This window comes from Pan paniscus, chromosome 9 (assembly GCF_029289425.2).
Source record: "Pan paniscus chromosome 9, NHGRI_mPanPan1-v2.0_pri, whole genome shotgun sequence".
NCBI classification, from domain to species: Eukaryota; Metazoa; Chordata; class Mammalia; order Primates; family Hominidae; genus Pan; species Pan paniscus.
The window spans coordinates 17341192-17366880 of record NC_073258.2 but is presented as its reverse complement, the minus strand read 5'-3'; the positions used below and the strand labels follow the sequence as shown (position 1 = coordinate 17366880).

General features: G+C 40.6%; 1 protein-coding gene and 1 pseudogene across 1 annotated transcript in view; one reads left to right on the top strand and one right to left on the bottom strand.

Moving 5' to 3' along the window:
* Positions 1-25689, bottom strand: part of CALCB (calcitonin related polypeptide beta) — a 175746-nt gene that overhangs the window by 81223 nt on the left and 68834 nt on the right. Inside the window, exon 2 of the transcript XR_010113334.1 lies at positions 20805-21270. The gene's annotated coding sequence lies outside the window, so the exon portion shown is untranslated. The remainder of the gene's footprint in view (positions 1-20804; positions 21271-25689) is intronic.
* Positions 9956-11651, top strand: LOC106635235 (olfactory receptor 7E24-like; annotated as a pseudogene).

Genomic DNA, 25689 nt, shown 5'->3' with positions numbered 1-25689 from the left:
TAGGTTCCAAAAAGAATGCAGATAAAAGAGTATATAATGTATGGTTACGATTATTGGAAACTCTAGAAAACTAATCTAATCTACAATCACAGCAGATCAGTGGAAGTATGGGTGAGGAAAAGGGTGATTGGCTGGGAAGGGGAAGAAGGGAAACTTTTGGGGTGATAAAAATATTCTACATCTTAAATATGGTGGTGATTACATGTGTATACACATTTGTCAAAATTAATCAAACTGTGAGTGCTCTTAAAATGGGTGTATCTGATAGTATATAAATTGTAACTTGGAAAAAATTGCAAGGTAACATATAATATCTGATTCCCAGAATCATACTCCTGAAATAATGTGATACATTTTATGCAAGGCTTTTTTTTAAGTTTCATTCAAATTTTGTGTTAATTCATTCCTGTTTTCCTACTGTAAAAAGTAGTATATGCTCTGACAAAATAAAATAATTTTATGACTAAGAAAAATGAGAAGGTATGAGAAAGTATTTTTATAGCAGGGAAAATACTCTTACTGTCTAAAGAAGACATATGCACTAAAAAATGCAAAGTACAGCTTGAATTCATGATAAATTGTATGATCCTGTTATTAAATATTTACTTACAATTCAGCAGTTCCTTAAGCCTATTTTATTCTATTGAATTCAAATATAATTAATGAAGTACATTTAAAAGGCATGTATAGCATGAAACTTAATTATAAAACTATTCTTATTTATCTACTTGCCTACCACCTATGTATCAGTGTTTTTTGTCTGATTTTGTATAGGTAAATGTATGCTTGGAATCTTTCTTTTTTTTATTACATTTTAAGTTCTGGGGTACATGTGCAGAACGTGCAGTTTTGTTACATAGGTATACACGTGCCATGGTGGTTTGCTGCACCCATCAACCTGTCAACTACATTAGGTATTTCTCCTAATGCTATCCCTCCCCTAGCCCTTCACCCCTCAATAGGCCCTGGTGTGTGATGTTCCCGTCCCTGTGTCCATGTGTTCTCATTGTTCAACTCCCACTTATGAGTGAGAACATGCGGTGTTTGGTTTTGTATTCTTGTTTTGGTTTGCTGAGAATGATAGTTTCCAGCTTCATCCATGTCCCTGCAAAGGACATGAACTCATCCTTCTTATGGCTGCATAGTATTCCATAGTGTATATGTGCCACATTTTCTTTATCCAGTCTATCATTGATGGACATTTGGGTTGGATCCAAGTATTTGCTATTGTGAATAGTGCCATGATAAACATACATGTGCATGTGTCTTTATAGTAGAATGATTCAAAATCCTTTGGGTATATACCCAATAATGGGATTGCTGGGTCAAATGGTATTTCTAGTTCTAGATCCTTGAGGAATCGCCACACTGTCTTCCACAATGGTTGAACTAATTTACCTTCCCACCAACAGTGTAAAAGTGTTCCTATTTCTCCACATCCTCTCCAGCATCTGTTGTTTCCTGACTTTTTAATGATCACCATTCTAACTGGCATGAGATGGTATTTCATTGTGGTTTTGATTTGCATTTCTCTAATGACCAGTGATCATGAGTCTTTTTGCATATGTTTCTTGGTTGCATAAATGTCTTCTTTTGAGAAGTGTCTGTTAATATCCTTTGCCCACTTTTTGATGGGGTTGTTTTTTCTTGTAAATTTGTTTTAAGTTCTTTGTAGATTCTGGATATTAGCCCTTTGTCAGATAGATAGAGTGCAAAAATTTTCTCCCATTCTGTAGGTTGCATGTTCACTCCGATGACAGTTTCTTTTGCTGCACAGAAGCTCTTTAGTTTAATTAGATCCCATTTGTCAATTTTGGCTTTTGTTCCCATTGCTTTTGGTGTTTTGGACATGAAGTCTTTGCTCATGCTTATGTGCTGAATGGTATTGCCTAGGTTTTCTTCTAGGATTTTTATGGTTTTAGGTCTTTCGTTTGAGTCTTTAATCCAATTTCAGTTAATTTTTGTATAAGGTGTAAGGAACAGTCCAGTTTCAATTTTCTGCATATGGCTAGCCAGTTTTTCCAACACCATTTATTAAACAGAGAATCCTTTCCCTATTGCTTGTTTGTATGAGGTTTGTCAAAGATCAGATGGTTGTAGATGTGTGGTGTTACTTCTGAGGCCTCTGTTCTGTTCCATTGGTCTGTATATCTGTGTTGGTACCAGTACCATGCTATTTTGGTTACTGTAGCCTTGTAATATAGTTTGAAGTCAGGTAGCGCAATGCCTCCAGCTTTGTTCTTTTTGCTTAGGATAGTCTTGGCTATGCGGGCTGTTTTCTGGTTCCATATGAAGTTTAAAGTACTTTTTTCCAATTCTGTGAAGAAAGTCAATGGGAGCTTGATGGGGATACCATTGAATCAATAAATTACTTTGGGCAGTATGGCCATTTTCACGATACTGATTCTTCCTATCCAAGAGCATGAAATGTTTTTCCATTTGTTTGTGTCCTCTCTTATTTCCTTGAGCAGTGGTTTGTAGTTCTCCTCGAAGAGGTCCTTCACATCCCTTGTAAGTTGTATTCCTAGTTATTTTATTCTCTTAGTAGCAATTGTGAATGGAAGTTTACTCATGATTTGGCTCTCTGTTTGTCTGTTATGGTGTATAGGAATGCTTGTGATTTTTGCACATGATTTTGTATCCTGAGACTCTGCTGAAGTTGCTTGACAGCTTAAGGAGGTTTGGGGTTGACACGATGGGGTTTTCTACATATACAATCATGTCATCTGCAAACAGAGACAATTTGACTTCCTCTTTTCCTATTTAAATATGCTTTATTTCTTTCTCTTGCCTGATTGCCCTGGCCAGAACTTCCAATACTATGTTCAATAGGAGTGGTGAAAGAGGGCATCCTTGTCTTGTGCCAGTTTTTAAAGAGAATGCTTCTAGTTTGTGCCCACTCAGTGTGATATTGGCTGCGGGTTTGTCATAAATAGCTCTTATTATTTTGAGATACATTCCATTGATACCTAGTTTATTGAGAGTTTTTAGCATGAAGGGTGTTCAATTTTGTCAAAGGCCTTTTCTGCATCTATTGAGATAATCACGTGGTTTTTGTTGCTGGTTCTGTTTATGTGATGGATTACGTTTATTGATTTGTGTATGAAGCCGAGTTGATTGTGGTGGATAGGCTTTTTGATGCGCTGCTCGATGCGGTTTGCCAGTATTTTATTGAGGATTTTTGCATTGATGTTCATCAGGGATATTGGCCTGAAATTTTCTTTTTATGTTGTGTCTCTGCAAGATTTTGGTATCAGGATGATGCTGACCTCACAAATTGAGTTTGGGAGGATTCTCTCTTTTTCTATTATTTAGAATAATTTGAGAAGGAATGGTACCAGCTCCTCTTTGTACCTCTGATAGAATTTGGCTGTGAATCCATCTGGTCCTGGACTTTTTTTGGTTGGTAGGCTATTAATTACTGCCTCAATTTCAGATTTTGTTATGGGCCTATTCAGGGATTCGACTTCTTCCTGGTTTAGACTTGGGACGGTGTATGTGTCCAGGAATGTATCCATTTCTTCTAGATTTTCTAGTTTATTTGCATTGAGGTGTTTATAGTATTCTCTGATGGTAGTTTGTATTTCTGTGTGATCAGTGGTGATATCCCCTTTATCATTTTTTATCGCGTCTATTTGATTCTTCCGTCTTTTCTTCTTTACTAATCTGGCTAGTGGTCTATCTATTTTGTGGATCTTTTCAAAAAAATAGGTCCTAGATTCATTGATTTTTTGAAGGGTTTTTCGTATCTCTATCTCCTTCAGTTCTGCTCTGATCTTAGTTATCTCGTTTTCTGCTAGCTTTTGAGTTTGTTTGCTCTTTCTTCTCTAGTTCTTTTAATGTTGATGTTAGGGTGTTGATTTTAGATCTTTTCTGCTTTCTCTTGTGGGCATTTAGTGCTATAAATTTCCCTCTACACACTGCTTTAAATGTATCCCAGAGATTCTGCTACATTGTGTCTTTGTTCTCATTGGTTTCAAAAAACGTCTTTATTTCTTCCTTCATTTCGTTATTTACCCAGTAATCATTCAGGAGCAGGTTGTTCAGTTTCTGTGTAGTTGTGTGGTTTTGAGTGAGTTTCTTAATCCTGAGTTCTAATTTGATTGCACTGTGGTCTGAGAGACTGTTGGTTATGATTTCCGTTCTTTTGCATTTGCTGAGGAGTGTTTTGCTTCCAATTATGTGGTCAAGTTTGGAATAAGTGCGATGAGGTGCTGAGAAGAATGTATACTCTGTTGATTTGGGGTGGAGAGTTCTGTAGATGTCTACTAGGTCTGCTTGGTCCAGAGCTGAGTTCAAGTCCTGAATATCCTTGTTAATTTTCTGTCTCGTTGATCTAATATTGACAGTGGGATGTTACAGTCTCCCACTATCATTGTGTGGGAGTCTAAGTCTCCTTGTAGGTCTCTAAGTACTTGCTTTATGAATTTGAGTGCTTCTGTACTGGGTGCATATATATTTAGGATAGTTAGGTCTTCTTGATGCATTGATCCCTTTACCATTATGTAATGCCCTTCTTTGTCTCTTTTGATTTTTGTTGGTTTAAAGTCTGTTTTATCAGAGATTAGGATGGCAACTCCTGCTTTTTTTTTTTTTTTTTTTTTTTGGTTTTCCATTTGCTTGGTAAATATTCCTCCATCCCTTTATTTTGAGCCTATGTGTGTCTTTGCAGGTGAGATCGGTATCCTGAGTACAGCACACTGATCTGATGGGTCTTGACTCTTTATCCAATTTGCCAGTCTGTGTCTTTTAATTGGGGGCATTTAGCCCATTTACATTTAAGGTTAATATTGTTATGTGTGAATTTGATCCTGTCATTATGATGCTAGCTGGTTATTTTGCCCATTAGTTGATGCAGTTTCTTCAAAGTGTCAATGGACTTTACCATTTGGTATGTTTTTCCAGTGGCTGATACTGGTTGTTCCTTTCCATATTTTGCACTTCCTTCAGGATCTCTTGTAAGGCAGGCCTGCTGGTGACAAAATCTCTCAGCATTTCCTTGTCTGTAAGAGATTTTATTTCTCCTTCACTTATGAAGCTTAGTTTGGCTGTACATGAAATTCTGAGTTGAAAATTCTTTTCTTTAAGAATGTTGAATATTGGCCCCCACTGTCTTCTGGCTTCTAAGTTTTCTGCTGAGAGATTCGCTGTTAGTCTTATGGGCTTCCTTTTGTGGATAACCTGACCTTTCTCTCTGGTTGCCCTTAACATTTTTTCCTTCATTTCAACCTTGGTGGGTCTGATGATTATGTGTCTTGGGGTTGCTCTTCTCGAGGAGTATCTTAGTAGTATTCTCTGTATTTCCTGAATTTGAATGTTTGCCTGTCTTGCTAGGTTGGGGAAGTTCTCCTGGATAATATCCTGAAGAGTGTTTTTCAACTTGGTTCTATTCTCCCTGTCACTTTCAGGTACACCAATCAAACGTAGATTTGGTCTTGTCACATAGTCCCATATTTCTTGGAGGTTTTATTTGTTCCTTTTTATTCTTTTTTCTCTAGTTTTGTCTTCTCGCTTTATTTCACTAAGTTGATCTTCAATCTCTGATATCCTTGCTTCTGCTTGATTGATTCAGCTATCCCCCCCTGGATATTACAAACCATGTCACGGGGCGTGGACACCCCCCAGATATGGGGAGTATTATCACCCCCCTCTTCCCCCACTGGATATTACAAACCATGTCATAGGGAGGTTGACATCCCCCATGATATGAGGAGTAATATCACACCCCTTTCCCCACAGTGGATATTATGAACCATGTCACAGGCGGTTAAACACCCCCAACGATATGGGGAGTAATATCACACTCCTCTCCCCCCTGGATATTACGAACCATGTCATGGGGGGTGGACACCCTTTGCAATATGGGGAGTAAAGTCACCCCCCTCTCCCCCAACTGGATATTATGAACCATGTCACAGTGGGGGAAAAATCCTCCGTGATATGCGGAGTAATATCACCCCACTCTCACCACCTGGATATTAGGAACCATGTCACAGGGGGGTGGACACCCCCCAAGATGGGGGCGTAATATCACCTCACTCTCCGCCACCAGATATTACAAACTGTGTCACAGGGGGGTGAACAACCCCCACAATATGGGGAGCACTATCACCCCCCTCCCCCAGGGTATTACGATCCATGTCACAGGGGGGTGGATACCACCCACTATATGGGGAGTAATATCACCTTTCTCTCCCGCCCTGGTTTTTATGAACCATGTCACAGGGGGGTGGACACCCCTTGCGATATGGGGAGTAATATCACCCCCCTCTCCACCATCTGGATATTACGAACCATGTCACAGGGGGGTGGACACCCCTGTGATATGGGGAGGAATACGCCCCTCTCCCCACCTGGATATTACAAATCATGTCATGGGGGGCGGACATCCCCCACAATATGGGGAGTAATATCACCCCACTCTCCCCTGCTGGATATTACGAACCATATCACAGGCAGCTGGAGACACAAGGCATTAACAATATTTCGAGTAATATTATCTTTCCCTTTGAACATTATGAACAATATAACAGAGGGGTGTACACCTCCTGCGATATTGGGAGTAATGTCATCCCCTCCCCCACTGGATATTAGGAACCATATTACTGGAGGATGTATTCCCCCTTCTAGATTGGGAGGAAGATCATACTTGCCCTCCCTGAATATTTGAAACAATATCATAGGGGTTTGTACACTTTTACGATATTGGGAGTAATATCATCCTTTCTCCCCCTGGAAATTAGGAACAATACCACAGGGGTGGTGTACACCCCTGCGATATTTAGGGTAATATTATTGTCTTCTCCCCTCGATATTAGGAACAATATTACAAGGACGGTGTAAAGTACCTGCCAAATTGGGAAAAATACTATCCTCTCCCTCTTGTATATTAGAAACAATAACACAGGGGGAATGTACACCCACTGCCATATTGGGAGTAATATCATACTCGCCCCATCCCCCAGATATTAGGAACAATATCACAGCAGGGGTGTACACTTTTACAATATTGGGAGTAATAGCATACTCTCTCCCACTGGAAATTAGGAATAATATCACAGAGATGGTGTAGACCCTCTGCAATATTTAGGATAATATTATCATCTCCCCCCTTGATATTAGGAACAATATTACAAGGGGAGTGTAAATTACCTGCCAAATTGGAGGTAATCCTCTCCTCTCCCTCCCTGTATTTTAGAAAATATAAAACACGGGAAATGTACAACACTGCGATATTCGGAGTAATATCTTCCTCTCTCCACCTGGATATTAGGAACAATAACACGGGCGGGGCGTACACCCCTCGCGATATTGAATGTAATGTCATCCTCTCCCTCCCTTTATATTACGAACAATATCACAGAGGGGTGTACAACCCCTGCAATATTGGATGTAGTATCATCCATTCTCCCATGAATATTAGGAACAATATCACAGGGGTAGAGTACACCCTCTGCAATTTCGGGAGTAATATCATCCTCTCGTTCCCTGGATATTATAAACAACACCACGGGGGGGTGGGGGTGTACACACCCTTCGATATTGGGAGTAATATAATCCTTTCCCTCCCTATATATTAGAAGCAATATCACAGGGGGTGGTGTAAACTTCTTGCGATATGGGGATTAATATCACCCCCCTCTCCTGCCCTGGATATTATGAACCATATCACAGGGAGGTGGACACACTTTGCGATATGGGGAGTAATATCACGCCCCTCTCCCCCCCGATATTACGAACCATATCACAAGGGATTGGACCCCCCCCCCTACGATATGGGGAGTAATATCACCCCCCTCTCCCGCCCTGGATATTACGAACCATATCACAGGGGGATGGACACCCCCCGCGATGCGGGGAGTAATGTCACCCCCTTCTCCCCCCTAGGATATTACGAACCATATCATGGACACCCCTCACGATATTGGAAATAATATCATCCTCTCCCCCCTGGATATTAGGAACAATGTCACAGGGGGTTGTACACCTCCTATGATATTGGAAGTAATATCATCTTCTCCCTCCGGGATATTAGCAACAATATCACAGGGAGTGTGTACAACCCCAGCGATATTTGGAGTAATATCATCCTCTCACCCCATGGATATGAGAAACAATATCACAGGGGAGGTGTACATCCCACGTGATATTGTGTGTAATATCATTCTTCCCCAACCCCTGCAATATTGGGGTGTAATATAATTCTCTCCCTTCCTGGACATTATGAACAATATCACTACTAGGTGATACATTAGGAGTAATGTATCCATAGGATATTATGAGGAATATCACAGGGTGTACACCCACTGTGATATTAGAAGTAATATCTCCCTAAAATATTAAGAAGAATATCTTACACCCACTGTGACTTTAGAAGTAATATCTCCCTAAAACGTTACAAATAACATCGCAGGGTGTACACTCACAGTGATATTAGGAGTAATATCTCCCTAGAATATTACAAATACACATGGTGTAAACCCACTGTGACTTTAGAAGAACTATCTCCCTAAAATAATACAAAAATATCACAGTGTATACCATAATATCCCCTAGAATATTACAAATAATATCACAGGGTGTACACCCACTGTGATAATAGGAATAATACCACCCCAGGATATTATGAATAATGTCACAGGCTGTACACCCACTATGACATTAGGAGTAATATCTCCCTAGGACACTATGAATAACATCACAGATTTTACACCCATGGTGTGCACCCACTATGATATTAGGAGTAATATCTGCACAGGATATAACAAATAATAGTACAGGGTGTACACATATGATGTACACCCACTGTGATATTAGGAGAAATATATCCCTAGGATATTATGAATAACCTCTCAGAGTACACACACATGGTATACACCCTCTGTGGCATTAGGAACAATAACTTTCTAAAACATTACGAATAACGTCACAGAATGTACACACATGGTTTACACCCACTGTGACAGGTGCAATATCTCCCTTGGATATTATGAATAACAACAAAATATCACTGTCATATTAGGAGTAATTTCCCCTTGAATATTACAAATAACATCACAGGGTGTTCATTTATGGTGCACACCCACTGTGATATTAGGAGTAATATCTCCCTAGGATATTACTTTTCATATAAAAGTGTGTACATCCACTGTGATATTGGGAAAAATATTTCTCTAGGATATTATGAATAATATCACAGAGTGTACACCCACTGTGATATTAGGAGTAATAATTACCTGGGTTATTGTGAATAATATCACAGGATTTACAACCACTGTGATATTAGGAGCAATATCTTCCTAGGATATTACAAATAATTTCAAAGGATGTGCACACATGGTATATACCCACTGTGATATTAGGAGTAATATCTACCTAGGATATTACAAATAATATCACAGGGTGTACACCCACTGTGATATTAAAGTAATTTTTAGGTTATTGTGAATAATATCACCAAGTGTACAAACATGGTGTACACTCACTGTGATATCAGGAGTAATATCTCAGTAAAATATTATGAATAATATCACAGGGTATACACCCACTGTGATATTAGCAGTAATATCTTTGTAGGATATTACAAATAATATCACAGGGTGTATGACCACTATGACATTAGAAGCAATATCTCCCTAGGATATCAAAAATAATATCACAGGGTGTACAACTTCTACAACCCAGGTTCTAAGGGATTCTCCTGCTTCAGCCTCCTGAGTGGCTGGGATTACAGATGCCCACCACCACACCTGGCTAATTTTGTATTTTCAGTAGAGACGGGGTATCACCATGCTGGTCAGGCTGGTCTGGAACTCCTGACCTCAGGTGATCCACCAGCCTCGGCCTTCCAAAGTGCTGGGAATACAGGTGTGAGCCAACATGCTTGGCAGAGAGTTATATATTAAATAAATCTGGAAACGTAGCTCCCATATTTGAGTGTGCATTTACTTTTATGAAGAAATTATGTCAGAAAACCTAAGGATGATAATAAATATGAAAAGTAACTGGCATGTAAAAAGGTCTTTTGATTAAGAACTATAAGGTTCGATTTCATTTTTAGATAACGTGATCCTAGCTCTTGTATAGTGCTTATAAATATTCTACATCAAAGGAATTTGTTGCACAGTGTCAGAATAAAGTGTATTTCACTGCTTCTTAATTTTTAAATTAGACTGAGTTTGTTTTCCTAGAGAGAGAAGAACATTTTTTATTTTTTCTGAAAAGAGTAGGCCATATTTCACTGAGATCTTAGATTTGTTATATATTAGGTTTTGGTCTTCTAACATTCTCCAGTGGATTTTCTCTAAAGTAGGTATGCACAGAAAGAGTTGAATAGCAAAAAAGTAAATCATGTAATAATTCTGAGATTTTTGGGTTTGTCACAACTGAGAAATATTGCTGAGGGTGTATGGTCCTCAAGTGTGAAAATGTTCCTTGTGAATTACTTGTATCCGAAATATACACACAGCATTAAGTCCTGGTTTTTATCTTTTATTTTTTCCAATCCTTTTTTCTTCTCAAGGTGTCCAAGTCACACAGAGCCACAGAATCTCACAGGTGTCTCAGAATTCCTCCTCCTGGGACTCTCAGAGGATCCAGAACTGCAGCCACTCCTTGCTGGGCTGTTCCTATCCATGTGCCTGGTCACGATGCTGGGGAACCTGCTCATCATCCTGGCCGTCAGCCCTGACTCCCACCTCCACATCCCCATGTACTTCTTCCTCTCCAACCTGTCTTTGCCTGACATTGGTTTCACCTTGGCCACGGTCCCCAAGATGATTATAGACATGCAATCACATAGCAGAGTCATCTCCCATGCAGGCTGTCTGACACAGATACCTTTCTTTGTCCTTTTTGCATGTATAGATGACATCCTCCTGACTGTGATGGCCTATGACTGATTTGTGGTCATCTGTCACCCCCTGCACTATCCAGTCATCATGAATCCTCACCTCTGTGTCTTCTTAGTGTTGATGTCTTTTTCCTTAGCCTGTTGGATTCCCAGATGCACAATTGGATAGTTACAATTCACCTGCTTCAAGAATGTGGAAATCTCTAATTTTTTCTGTGACCGATCTCAACTTCTCAACCTTGCCTGTTCTGACTGTCATCAGTAACATATTCATACATTTAGATAGTACTATATTTGGTTTTCTTCCCATTTCAAGGATCCTTTTGTCTTACTATAAAATTGTACCCTCCATTCTAAGAATTCCATTGTCAGACGGGAAGTATAAAGCCTTCTCCACCTGTGGCTCTCACCTGGCAATTGTTTGCTTATTTTATGGAACAGGCATTGGCATGTACCTGACTTCAGCTGTGTCACCAGCCCCCAGGAATGGTGTGGTGGCATCAGTGTTGTACGCTGTGGTCACCCCCATGCTGAACCCCTTCATCTGCAGCCTGAGAAACAGGGGCATTCAAAGTGCCCTGTGGAGGCTGCGCAGGAGAAAAGTCTAATCTCACGATCTGTTTCATCCTTTTTCTTGTGTGGGTTAGAAAGGGCAACCACATTAAATCTCTACATCTGCAAATCCTGCCCCCTTTGTCACATTATTTTTGTTGCTTGATGGCTTATATTCCTTTCCACATTTCCTATGTGAATATTGCTTTCTTTGTTATGCCTTTAACTGGAATGGGTGAGTATTCTGGGATCCTTTGTTTAGCATAAACCTCATGACTGAATCCTCTATACCTAGGCGGCCTCCTTTAGTTTCTGAGCAATAACCCTGTTATCCAGGTGGAATCACAACCATCTTTTTATATACAGGAAGTCCTCACTTCATTTTGTAATTCCCTGAAAATTGACTTTATGGAAACAATGTACAGCAGGTCCTCCAACACCATTGGTTTGTTCAAAGTTGTCTAGTTATAATGTTGATGAGAAATAAATTGGTTTCACTATACATAATTTTGCTTGAAGGTGCAGTTTTCAAGAGGCTATCAAAGATGTTAAGTGAGGAATCCTATACATCAAATTCACATCCTTTCCCACAGTTCATGTGGAATTCCTTTATAAACTGCTTCTAGGGAATCTATTTAGGCAGGTTATGTATAGAGATCCATGTCACTGGTCTTCAATCTTGGCTTTGATTGAAATCACCTGGGTAGCTTACAAATGATGAGGCCTGAGTCTCATTACCTAAGATTCTGATTTACATGTACCTGTGTGGGTATGCGGATTTTTTTTTTTTTAAGCAAAAGAGATGGTTCCAGTGATGAAGTTCCTAGAGGGATCAAGCTCTGATGAGTAAGAATAGAACTTAATTGTAATATAATTTCTTCAAATGTTATCTTCAAATGCATTGTCCTTCAACAGTATAAAAAATTTTTATTATGCTCTTTTGTCTTACCACTTAGCATTTTCATTTTACATTTGTTGAAGCGATAGATTTATACACACACTGATTGCTGCTTTATTTCACACTTGTACATACATAAAATGGGACATAGAAAATAAAATGGTCACAGTGTCCCTAAAGTTTCTCATTCCGAAACATTTTTAAAATATTTGTTTTTAAAAAATTTGTTTCAATTAAGAAACTGTGGTATACACACACAATAAAGTATTATTCAGACTAAAAAGGAATAAAATCCTCTCCACTGCAGCAAAAATGGATGAGATTGCAGGTCAGTATATTAAGTGAAATAAGCCAGGCGCAGAATGACAAATATTACATGTCATCACTTATATGTAGGAACAAAAAAGAAAATCTTGGCCAGGTGTGGTGGCTCATGCCTGTAATCCCAGCACTTTCGGAGGCCAAGTCGGATGGATCACTTGAGGCCACGAGTTCGAGACCAGCCTGGCAAACATGGTGAAACCACATCTCTACTAAAAATACAAAAATTACCTGGGGGTGGTGGTGCATGCCTGTAGTCCCAGCTACTTGGGAGACTGAGGCAGGAGAATTGCTTGAATCTAAAAGGCAGAGGTTGCAGTGAGCCAAGATCTTGCTCCAACATGGGCAACAGAATGAGACTCCAACAAACTCATACACACAAAAGGAGTCTCATGAAGGTGGAGATTATAAAGGTGGTTAGCAGAGGCTAGAAAGAAAAGGGGTGCGATGGGGAATGAAGAGAAGTTGATAATTGGGTATAAGATACAAAAAGATGGAGCAAATGAGTCCTATTGTTTGATAGTACAGTACGGAAATTTTAGTTCACAAATATTTATTGCGTATTTCCAGATGGCTTGGAAAGAAGATTCCTAACTTTCTCATTATGATGGTTTCTAAGTTATTCTCTTTCTGCTCCAGTTACACCCTTCTATACTCTTGTTTTTTAGGCTAGATTGGAACTCTTGAAATCATCCTGTATTTTTATTTTTTTTATTTTATTATTTATTTATTTTTTGAGATGGAGTTTCATTCTTGTTGCCCAGGCTGGAGTGCAATGGCGTGATCTTGGCTCACCGCAAACTCCGACTCCTGGGTTCAAGCAATTCTCCTGCCTCAGCCTCCCGAGTAGCTGAGATTACAGGCATGCACCACCACACCCAGCTAATTTTTATTTTTAGTAGAGACCAGGTTTCTCCCTCTTGGTCAGGCTGGTCTTGAACTCCCAACCTCAGGTGACCCACCTGCCTCGGCCTCCCAAAATGTTAGGATTACAGGCGTGAGCAACCACACCCGGCCCATGCTACATCTTTACCTGTTGTCTGTTGTTTGTTTGTTCTTGAGCCCAGAAATTACTTCTCGCATACATGTTCAAATGATTTTTAACATGAGTGTCAAGAAAATTCATTGGTGGAAATGCAGCCTTTTCAACAAATGGTGTTGGAGAAACTTGATTTCCACATGCAGAAAAATGAAGGTGGACCCTATGTCACACGAGATGCAAAAACTAACACAAACTGGATCAAAGACCTAACCCCAAAAGCTAAAACTGTAAAATGCCTAAAAGAAAACACTGGCAAAACCTTTATGACATCAGAGTGGGGAATGCTTTCTGGGATATGACACCAAAAGCATAGGCAACAAAAGAAAGTTAGATTTCTTGGATTACAGCTAAATGAGAAATATTTTTATGCATCAAAAAACACCATGAACTGAGTGAAAAAATAATCCGTGGATTAGGAAAAATATTTGCAAACCATATATCTGAAAAGAGGCTGATATCCATAATATATAAAGAACCGCTAGAACTAAACAACAAGAAACCTAAGGCATCCCATTAACAATGGTCAGAAGACTTGAGTAGACATCTCCCTAAGAAAGATATACCAATGGCCAATAACCATATAAAATGATATTCAAAATCCCTAATCATAGGGAAGTGCAAATCAAACCAAAACTGTGATACCACACATTAGGATGGATATGATAAACGAACAAGCAATGGTGAAACTGGAGGGAAGTAGGAATGCTCAAACATGATCAGAATGTAAAACTGTGCAGGAACAGGGAAAATAGTATGGCATGTACTTGAAAAATTAGAAACAGAATTATCAGATGATCCCGCAGTTGCATTTGTGGGTACCTACCATCTAGAATTAGAAGTCAGGAGTGGAAGAGATATTTGTACACCCATATTCATAGCAGCGTTATTCACAACAACAGCCAAAAACGTGGAAGCAACCCAAGGTTCCATGGACAGATGAATGAAAAAGCACAGTGCAGTTCATTCATACAATGGAAGGCTATTCAGCCTTAAAAGGGCAGGCACTTCTTGCCAGCACGGTGGCTCACACCTGTAATCCCCGCATTTTGGGAGGCCGAGTTGGGCGGATGACCTGAGGTCAGGAGTTTGAGACCGGCCTGGCAAAAACATAGTGAAACTCTGTCTCTATTAAAAACACAAAAAATTAGCCAGGCATGGTGACGTGTGCCTGCAGTCCCAGCTACTCCAGAGGCTGAGGCACAAGAATCACTTGAACCCATTTTGTTTCCTCTCAGTGAAAGTGATGCACACACTAGCTGCTTCTGTCAGCCATCTTGAACAAGAACCCCCTGAAAGAAGCTTTCTTGAACACTGCTTCTTCTAGAAGTGCTTACCAGGAATTTGAGCAGACATTCACCACCAAAATATAACAAAATAATCATCACCAGTATTTCTCAACTAACCCCCTAGTAAATCTAATTGCTGTCACATAACATCCTTCATTTGTTCTTTATTCTTCTATATTCACCTCCTTCACTCCCTCTCCATTTAAATAAATGAAAAGAATAAGACTGGAATGGGCCTCACAGCTATTTTAATTACATGTAACTATTTGTAAAACATATAAACAGAGGTCAAATCACTAGAACAACTTTCCTAACATGATCTCTATATGATCTGGCAACTGCATATGATCTAACTTTACCCCATACATAGTAGGACCTCAGAGAAGGAACATAAAAGCCAGAAGGCTTGTGTAGACATTTCCTGTTCAATATACATGACAGAAGTAAAAATAAACTTTCTCTACAACCTCTCCCTATCCTGCTTTACGACCTGCAGGAACCTGGAATCTCTATCTTCCTACAGAGAGGAAAAAGGATTTTTTAGCAGTCTTTTGGGCAATAAATCTTGAAATTCTGAGACAAAGACAAAAGAATCAAGTCATTGCCAGACTTACCACAAGGCAAAGGAGGGAAAAAGGAAGGACCATTCACTAACCTGTGGTCTTTGGTCAGTCCTTGGACTCCTTAGGCAGCCTGTTCACTACATTCTCATTTAACTGGAGGTTATCTGTAAATAATACTTGTTGGTGCTGAAGAGAAATTAGGCATCGATTGCTTAAGCATGTTTCACTACTGCTTAAAAGTATGCCTAAGACAACTGGCGCCAGGTCTAAGGGGTTTCCAAAGGGCCTTTTAAGATCCTCTAGGGTTTTTGATTCCAAAGAATGACTTTGCAGTACAGAAATCAATATAAGATCTGAAAACCTGAAAATTGATTGATCTTTCCTCAGCTCCAAGGACCAATTAGATATTTTCCTGGAAATAAAGATACCATTTCTACTCATGTCCTCAGAACCCTATTAATTAGAGACATAATCCTCATAAAATTGCAACCTGGATCACTGAACCCTTGTCTACAGTTTTAATGTCCCCTCCAAAACTCATATGGAAACTTAATCCTCAATGAGGCAGTATTGAGAGGTGGGGGCCATTAAGAGGTGATTGGATTATGAAAGCTCTGCCCTCATGGATGAATTAATCTATTGAAGGATTAAGGAAATGGTTAATGGATTGATGGGTTATCATGGGAGTGGTACTAGTGGCTTTATAAGGAGAGGAACAAGCACACACAAACCCTTCTCCATGTGCTGCCCTGTGCCACCTCAGGACTTTGCAGGGAGACCCCACCAGCAACAAGGCCCTCAGCAGATGTGGCCCCTCAACCTTGTACTTCTCAACCTCTATAACTATAAGAAATAAATTCCTTTTCTTTATCAATTACCCAGTTTCAGGTATTGTGTTAAAGCTAACAGATAGCAGACTGAGACACCTTCCCACATCATGGACTTTGTCTTCACCAGTATTCTACCTCCTGAAAGAAACTACAAAACACCCACACATCAGGTGTCACTGGCCTGGCAACCTCCCTTAAGCCAGACAAAGCTGAGAAAAAAAGACCAAAAAAACCCGTATATGAATAACTGTAATGGTGTCACAGTGATCCATTATTGCCATCATGACCATTAAGAAGTTCTCACTCAAGGTCTATAGGCTCTTCATGCACACACAGCTCTACCATGTTTGCTTGTTCTGTTTGGTTTCCCTAAGCAGAAGTCAATTGAAGCCGTTGTTGCAAAAGACCATGAAGTTCCTGACCAAAAGACCATAAGAGCACACTCAGTATCTGCTGTGTGCCTAAACATAATTCTGAAAAGCTTTGCTTCTGTTCTCTTGAGTACAAATTAGTTGAGCAGATGTCCAAAAAGTCCCCTTTCTATAGTTCTTGACCAGTATTCACAGGTCCATACTCCATGACTATAAGTTCTTTGTTCCCATACCATTCTACTAAGCTTGGTTTTTGTTTTTGTTGGTGTTTTATTGTTTGTTTTGCTGTGCACCAAATGAAAATGGAAGTAGATAGATTACTACTATATTACTTGAAACCAGTAATAAGCGATAGGAGACAAACTGAAGAAAAAAATAGAATAATCATAAAATTACATGTATATTACACCTCAAAAAGAAAGACAGTGTGGTATGATCTTGCTTGAGGCTATTGGTCCAACATGTGGGCCAACACATTAAGTGATATTCTTATGATGGTGACAATGAATTGTCAAGAAAGAATTGAAACTATATTTGGTTTATTCTTTACAAAAAGGTAGAGGTGTGTGAAATCCATTTTTTTCTAATTTTTCAAACTAAATTGATATAGTTTGGCACTTGAAGGGGTAAGCTTTTGTCATAACGATAATAATAGCCATCACTCTACAGTGCCTACTCTACATATCCTGGTAATATGCCAGGTGCTTAATCCTGCTGGGCAGTGAGGCTGCAATGCAGCCAGGCATGAATCTGAGAGGGTTGGGAAAGGCAGAGCCATTCTGCTGTGGCCTTGGCAATTAGTTTTATTCTGAGAATTAAAGGCTTATAGATTGGCATCTTAAGAAGACAGAGGAATGTGTAATGATTTTATTTAATTTACTGTATTAAGCTGATGTCATTTGGCACTTGAAGGAATAAGCTCTTGTTTTGATAATAATGGTCACCACTCTTAAGAATTTGCTCCATGCCAAGCAATGCGTCAGGTATTCTAGCATAAAATAGCTTTAACCCTCCTAGGTAGTTCTTACTATCCCCATTTTACATGTTCAGAAACTGTAGTTTAGGGAGATTATTATCTGCCTAAGAACAATAAGCGAGTGGTAGAGCCAAGACTCTAATCCAGTTGCATAAGACCTCAAAGCCCCACTCTTCATAATCTCAGTCAGAGTCTATTTATATAAGAAATTCCCTTATATGTAACTTATTATTCCCTGGCAATACCCATAAAAGAGTCATCTCTGTAATGAGCTTTCTGGTACCATTGGAAGCTTCCTATCTCTATCTCTCTTGTTCCACGGAACAATGTTCCTAGCCAGGGAGTGAAGAGCCATTCTAGATCTGGCTAGTCTGAGCCAAGGGAGAATTTTAATCATGTTAAAGGAACCCATCCTGAGTAACTCCTTGACGTCACCCACCAAGTCCATCCACCTCTCAGTGACCAGCCTGGCCCTTTTCCACTATACTCAGCTCTTTCCCTGGCAGCTGAAGTCACCCTAAAAATAGCCTCTGGACCTTGGAAGGAACCTCTCCTGGTGCCTACAGCAAATAAAGTACCACTGAGGTTGGGAAGAATTGCTCCCTGGGCAACAGTCAGCTCCACTCTACAAAAATCTCAGTTAAGCCCTCTCATTTTCCAAGAATGAGAGGCCAGGAAAACCCCCATAGAAATAAAATTCCATTCTTTCTTTCTGTCATAAATGTTTTTCTCATTTCTGATCTAACCTAAAATGTACTGACTTGGTGTCCCTTGTTCTAAGCTCTAATGGCAGTTAATATGTCCCATGGTAGGGGGGAGTGACACATAAAATCTTCACAAGCCCCAGTGCCTGAGTATGAATAATTAGCAACTTATCTCATGGGAGTAGGGAGACATTAGAAATCTTCCCCACACTGCGTGCTGGAAAGTCCTGAGGCTCACCTACACATCCCTCACGTTTTAGCAATTCCCTATTGCCTGCCCAACCTCAGTGAAGCCACTAAATTTTTTTAAGTGGATTTTTTTCAAATGTGTTTTAATTCAATGATCAATTTATTAGAAACCTGCTCTTTGGTTATTTGTCAAAGGAGTCTAGCAAGATATCTAAGCCATGGGTTCAAAGGCTAAGCTCCAACTTTAAGATTTAATAGCACCATCATAATATGCTAAGACATGGACTAATGTGGTGGCAAAGGTTTCATTCCCTACCCCTACTGGAAATTCACCCCAGAGATGTCTGCACCAAACCTGACACCAGTTGGCTCAGTATCTCCCCTTTGTTTACAGCATATCTAAACATGACTATAAAAGGGACACATAATAAATTGGAAGTTGATAAAAGAGAAACTTCTGATACATGAGATTTCATGATTTCTAGACAGTCCACCTGAGGAGTGAATGCCAACAACCGTACAGTACATATTCAGGAGGTCTCCCTTCCCAGCAAAAGAGGCATAGAGGATGGCACCTGATATAAAGAGGGCTTGTCTTGTCTCCTCCTCCTCTTCCCCAACCCAGTAGATGGATCCCTCAACAGAGACTCTGTAATTTCCCCCCTTTAGACACTTTCTGGTTCTGGCCCCACCATCTCTGGGAGGCTTCCTAAAAGTGCTTGCAGCCTGTTTCTCCAACCCCCATCATTTACATTCCTGGACAATTAGCCCAGCCTTTACTTATTATGGCAGACATAAGAATGACCTCCCCCAAAATGTTCACACCCTAATCCCTGAGAACAGAGCAAAAGGGACCTCGCAGATGTGATTAAATAGAGGACCCTGAGATAGAGAGATTATCCTGGATTCTCCAGGAGTTGGACCTAAGGTAATCACAAGGATCCTGTCAAGTACAAGAGGGAAGCAGAAAAGGAGGTCAGAGTGATGTGATGTGAGATGTATTCCACTTTGGGTTTGAAGATAGAGGAAGGGGGCCATGAGCCAAGGAACTTGGGAGGCCTCTAGAAGCTGGAAATTGAAAGGAAATGTATTCTCCCCTAGAACCTATAGAAAGAAAAACAGCCCTGCAAACATTTTAGACCAGTGAGACCCATGTTGGATGTTGAACTTCTAACTTACAAAAATGTAATATAATAAATGTGTGTTGTTTTAAGCCACTAAATTTGTGGTAATTTGTTACAGCAGCAATGAGAAACTAGTATACTTATTCACTATCTTGTATTCTTCTTTCATTATTTCAGTTGTGTGGGTCTTGTCTCCCTGAGAGACCACATAGTGCTTTTAGTAAATTGGTCTTATTCATTTCCACCTTTTCCTGCATATGGTGAAACCTCAATCCTGTTAACTTCATTATCTCACTTCCTCTAGATAATGCTGACCCTCTGACAGCAATAGAGTTCAGGGAGAAACAAATGAGGCATCAGGCCACCCAATTACTAGCAACCTAACTTAGCTCTCAATGGCCACCAAGAGAACAAACTCTACTATTCCCTAGTCCAGGGGTCCTTACATAAAATGATGACAACAAACATAGAAGGTGAGGCAACCTGGATTTACTCACATTTCTCAGGTTATACCAGCAGGAGACCAACAGGTAGGCCCAAGATGGTCTCAAACACAAAAACTCAGCATATCTTCTTTATTTGCAATACAAGGCCTTAGCCATATGATCTCAGTCTTTGTTCTGTACTCATAATGCACTCCAAACCCACCCAAGATGATCTGAAGATCAAGGATGGCTCTACCTGATTGCCTCATTTGCACACAGCATTTGTGGACACAACGTCATTAACACAAGAAGAGAGCCTAGTTAGAAAAGCTGGTGGGGGTCTCTTCATTAACTCCAGTTAACTAGCCATACTTTTCTCTTTGCTTTTTGGTAACAAAGATATAAATAGTCCTACACTTCTTTCTTTCACCTGCTCCTCATATATTTTAATAAAAATACTTACTTGGTTCATTCTATTTCTACTAATACAGAATATTTCCAAACACGTATAGCCATATAATTATAATTTTATAACCCCTCTAAACAAATGCATTTTATGTATTTATTGTATGTACTACTTGACATAATATATTTCTCAATGCATATTCAATTGATTTACCTTCCAACCAAATTATTTATTGAATATTTGTTAAAATATTGGCTGGACCTACCTGAAGGTTAGCCTCTTTTTTCATGCCTCTCACTTCAGAGGCATCCTCTGAGGAGAACTTTTCAGGGCTGATTTTCAGGCTCCATCAGAACTATGGGTTGGGCTGTATGTGAACTCACCAAGTAGCCACATTGCAAAGCTTCTGCCGACAACTTGCAGAAAGATGGGCATCCAGACAAAGACCAGGAGTTCATTGCAGATTCATTTTCACAAAGCAGAGAACTTAGTGCTCCCAGTTCAGCTGGCATCCTCTCTGTCCCCTTTCAAAGGGTACCAGTACATCTTTTGCTGACAAGGAGACAAGGACCAGGACATTTGTCCCTTCTTCTCCTGTCTCTTCTGAAAATCACTTATCCCTCATATTTAGGTGGGGGAGCAGTACCTTTTCTGATTGTGTCACTGCAAAGAATGACATATCCTTCCTCCATGTTGAACTCCTCAGTTGTTCTTTTAGAAGACAATGGTACCTGCCAGGGTAAGTGGAGGAAGCCAAATAGCAGGTGTTATAGAAAAGTACTGTAAAACAGCATAAAATTCACAGCATGTTCATAGAATGTCAGAATTAAAAGGGAATTTAGGAATCCCTCGATCCCATAAAAGTTCATATATCAGATGTGGAAACAGAGGCCCAAATGATTTTCTCAAAGCCATACCCTTAGGGGTGAGAATTAGAACCCTAACTCCTGACTCCCAGCACTGTTTCCACTAACTCCTATCTCATCCCATCTCAACCCCCATATCCACTGGCAAAATAGAACACTCCATAAAATCAACCACAATTTCAGACAAGATGAAGTAATGCATGATGCTAAATATAGGAAGTTAAGTCATTTGGATTTTTGTTTGTTTGAACTCAAGTGTTTTAAAATTTTATCTTATGAATATTATTATAAATCTGATTTGGGTTTTATTCTTTAGCAATTTACTTATCTTAAGTGGTGGCACCGATGTTTATTTTCCTGCTGCAAAACTGTCAATGTTCCCAAATATTGGTACAGGAATTGTAAATGATTTATGCCTGCTGATTGAGTCTCTCACTACAAATCACATTAGCCCTGAAGCAGGCAGACATGCCTATATCTTCCTCTGAGTCAGTGCCTGGATCCAGGGGACCAGACCTCTTACCTGACATGGCAGAGAGATAAGCTATGTTTCAGGTCCTCAAAAGGAGCCTGGAAACTATAATTAATTCAAGCCAAATACTCTTACTATTCCCTTGCATATACAACAAAGATAAAAATATCTATCTTATTAAACTGTTGAGAGTAAGAAAGATAATATACACACAGTGCCTGGCACATGGATGGAACTTAGTTGATGGTAGTTATAATATTTATAATATCTTTTCTTTGTTTCAATTTAATATGATTTATATGACTTTTCATACTTACTGCACATGCAACATCTTTTAGATAATTCTATATCTAGGTTATTAGTAAAACATTGATATCCTCTTCAGTATTTATACAGATGCCCCTCTTCTAAAGTCTTCAGCAAAATTCCCACTGGGGAATTTCAGCTGTCTCTCACTCTTTTTTTTTTTTCACTTTTATTTCCATATTAAAGGTTTTTATTTTTAAGGTATACAATATGATATTTTGATACATGTATACTTTGTGAAATGATTGCAACAATCAAGTTAATTAACATATCATTACCTCATAGTTTCCTGTGTGTGTGTGTGTGTGTGTGTGTGTGTGTGTGTGTGCGCGCTTAGAGCTCTTGAGATCTACTCTCTTTGCAAATTTCAAGCATATGTTAACTATAGTCACCAGGCTGTATATTAGGTCTCCAGAACTTACTCATCTTATAACTGAAAGGTTGTATCCTTTAACTAGTATTTCTCTTTTACCCCCAACCGCAGCCCCAAATAATCACCATTATAACCTTTGTTACTGAGTTCGACTTGTTTTTTGAGATTCTACATATAAGTGAGATCATGTATTATGTGTCTTTCTGTGCCTCACTTATTTCGTGTGTCATAATATTCCCCAGGTTCAGCCATGTTGGCGCAAATGACAATATTTCCTTCTTCTGAATAATATTGCTGACTAATATTCCATTGTGTGTGTGTGATAAACACACACCACATTTTCTTTAATAATTCATTCATCAATGGACACTTAGGCTGTTTCTGTATCTTGGTTATTGTGAAACTCGCTGTCTCTTTGGCAGCCATTTCTGTACTCCCTCCCCCAGAAGCAGCTTTACTGCAGTCTAAAAGTGTCTTAGGAAAATGATTCAGAAGCAACTACTTCTCTTGGCATGTTCTTCAGTAAACACGATGATGGAAAGCTTTGATTTCTGCCCTTCTTTAAACAGTGCAATCGATTTTCAGTTGGGATTTTTTCCAGTTAATTTGATAGCTCCACGTTTCTACCAGGCTGAAGAAAATGTATGTGTTGTGGGCTGTTGTATTACTGTTGCTGGTGGTGCTGTTGCTACTGCTGAGATTTTGTGGTTGAGTCCATATTATAAAGGAATTGTAGAGCAGTAATAAATTTAACTTGAGCTCTGAACTCAAGCCTTCAGGTGTGACTTTTGTAATCACGTGGAAATTCACGTAAGAATTTTCAACCAGACTTCATGTTTATTTTTATTTCTTAAGCAAAGGGTACAGGAATCTGGTCTAAACGAATGGGAACAAACATTACAGTTAGACTTTATTGGAGTGTTGTAAAAATGTTTTTTTCCAAAATCAGATTGTTTCAAAACTGACCCTGGTTTCCAGATTTTTAAGTTAGGAAGTAAGACAGTAAAAATCAAGGGTCAAATAGTCAAGCGACTATTTTTTTAAAATCAGCATTTTCCTTGGCGACTTTCGTTAGACCATGCTCTGTTTAGTACTGAAACTCAGAGAAGTTCCAGGAATAGCGGGATGAAATCTAAGTGATCCACTCACGGGAAGCTCTACGCTTCCTTCGCTCGCTCAGTAAATCCGGGATGGGCTCAGAGAATGACTTCGCATTTTGCACCAGAAGATCTCAGTCTTTAGAGAGAACCCTAGACGAAATCCTTACTTCCCTGCCTCATTCCTGAAAACTTCTACCTGGGAACCGACTTGCTGTGACAAATAAAATGGGAGGAGTCTGGCTGAATAGTTTGTGGATTTTGGAAAGCAAAGCGAAATGCCGCTCTAACTAGGTCCGAATTTTCTGCAAGCTACCTTGTGAAACTGGTGAATTTGCCAGAATGAATTTTCATTCATTTAACTTTGGCGGATCGTCTACTAGGGTGCCTGGCATGGTGCTAATTGCTAGAGAAAACGATTTTCAAACAAAAACGAAAAAAACTTTCGGCCCCCAGCAAGGAGCCAGGCAATTCCTACAAACTCAAGGAGTGCTTGAGAGGTGAGTTAATGACCGTCCCTCCTGTCCTAAAGAGACAGACTTTTACAGTCATCCTTGAGACTGCTCGGGGCTACACTAGCGCCCTCTGGACGCAGACTCTGGTTAGCGCCCCACGGCACCAGCCTTTGATTTGTAGCTGCCAAGATTTGATAGTGGGGAGTACGTGTCTATTCTGAAGGCTGAAGACACACACGACAGTCAGGAGTAGAATTCCGACCCCTCAAAGTGACATGGCCACAAAATCTGCGTCTACAGTCTTTCATTTTGCGGTCACCGTGGCACGGGCGAAAGCTATGAACTCTCTCTTTAGGAAAACACGCATCACAGACACACACACTTACAAACGGTTTCAGGAGGTTCTTATGTTAGAAACCTCTGGTCTTGGAAAAAAGTCATTTCCGCTGAAGTATGTGGTAGCTGAGCGCAAATACTCTTCTGCTACAGCCCCGGTGGCAGAGGCCCAAGCACTACGCCCCACTCAGTGCCCGCACTGCGGCCTTCGCAACTCTTCAAGCAGCTCTGCACCGAAAACCCAGGCCGGAGATCGGAGCCTAAACTGCTGAAAAGCTCCAAGGCTCCGGACAGGGTCTCAGCAGCGGTTATCTTCCTTCAGGATCCGGGGCTCATTGTGCCCAAGATCCGCCATCCAAGCCCTGCTCTGCGCGCAGCTTGCCTGTTCCACGCTCTGCGCCTGACACGCGCCGGTGTCCTCCCGGGCCAGTTCCAGTCCCGGGTCCTGTGGCCGCCCTGCCGGCGGACCCTGCGGAGAGCGAGTCTTAGATACCCAGTCCCCAGCCCCGAGTTGTTATTCCCTCGCTGTAGTTAAGAAGGAGGAGATCAATTAAGGGCATCTTGGAAGTTAGGCGTTCCCGCTGCCTCCTTTGAGCACGGAGGCCACCAACCCCCTAGGGGGAAGAGATGTAGCGCGAGGCAGGGGTGTCGTCCTAAGAAATTTCGACGCTTCTGGGGACTGAGGGCAAAGGTGCGGACACGACCCCGGGGTACCTGGAGTTCCGTGACTCGCGCCACGGACGGCACACCTAGGGGCTAATTTCTGCTCTGCCTCAAAGAACCTCAAGCCAGAGTCCTTGCCTCCGCCCCCAGCCCCGGGATGCCGCTGCTGCGCTCACCGCACAGGCAGCGCCCGGACCGGCTGCAGCAGATCGCGCGCTGCGCGCTTCCACCGGGAGATGGTGGAGACACTGAAAAGCTTCTTTCTTGCCACTCTGGACGCTGTGGGCGGCAAGCGCCTTAGTCCCTACCTCTGCTGAGCTGAACGCTCAGGCACAGTGGAATTGAAACCCGGTTCTGCGGGATGTGAGAGTTGTTGAGGTCACGCGTAATTGGGTGTGATGGAGGGCGCCTGTTCGTGATGTGTGCAGGTTTGATGCAAGCAGGTCGTCGTCGTGCGGGTGTGTGGATGCGACCGCCCGAGAGACTCGGAGGCAGGCTTGGGACACGTTTGAGTGAACACCTCAGGATACACTTCTGCGCCAGTAACTGTTTTTTAGTGTCTGTGATTCAGAGTGGGCACAT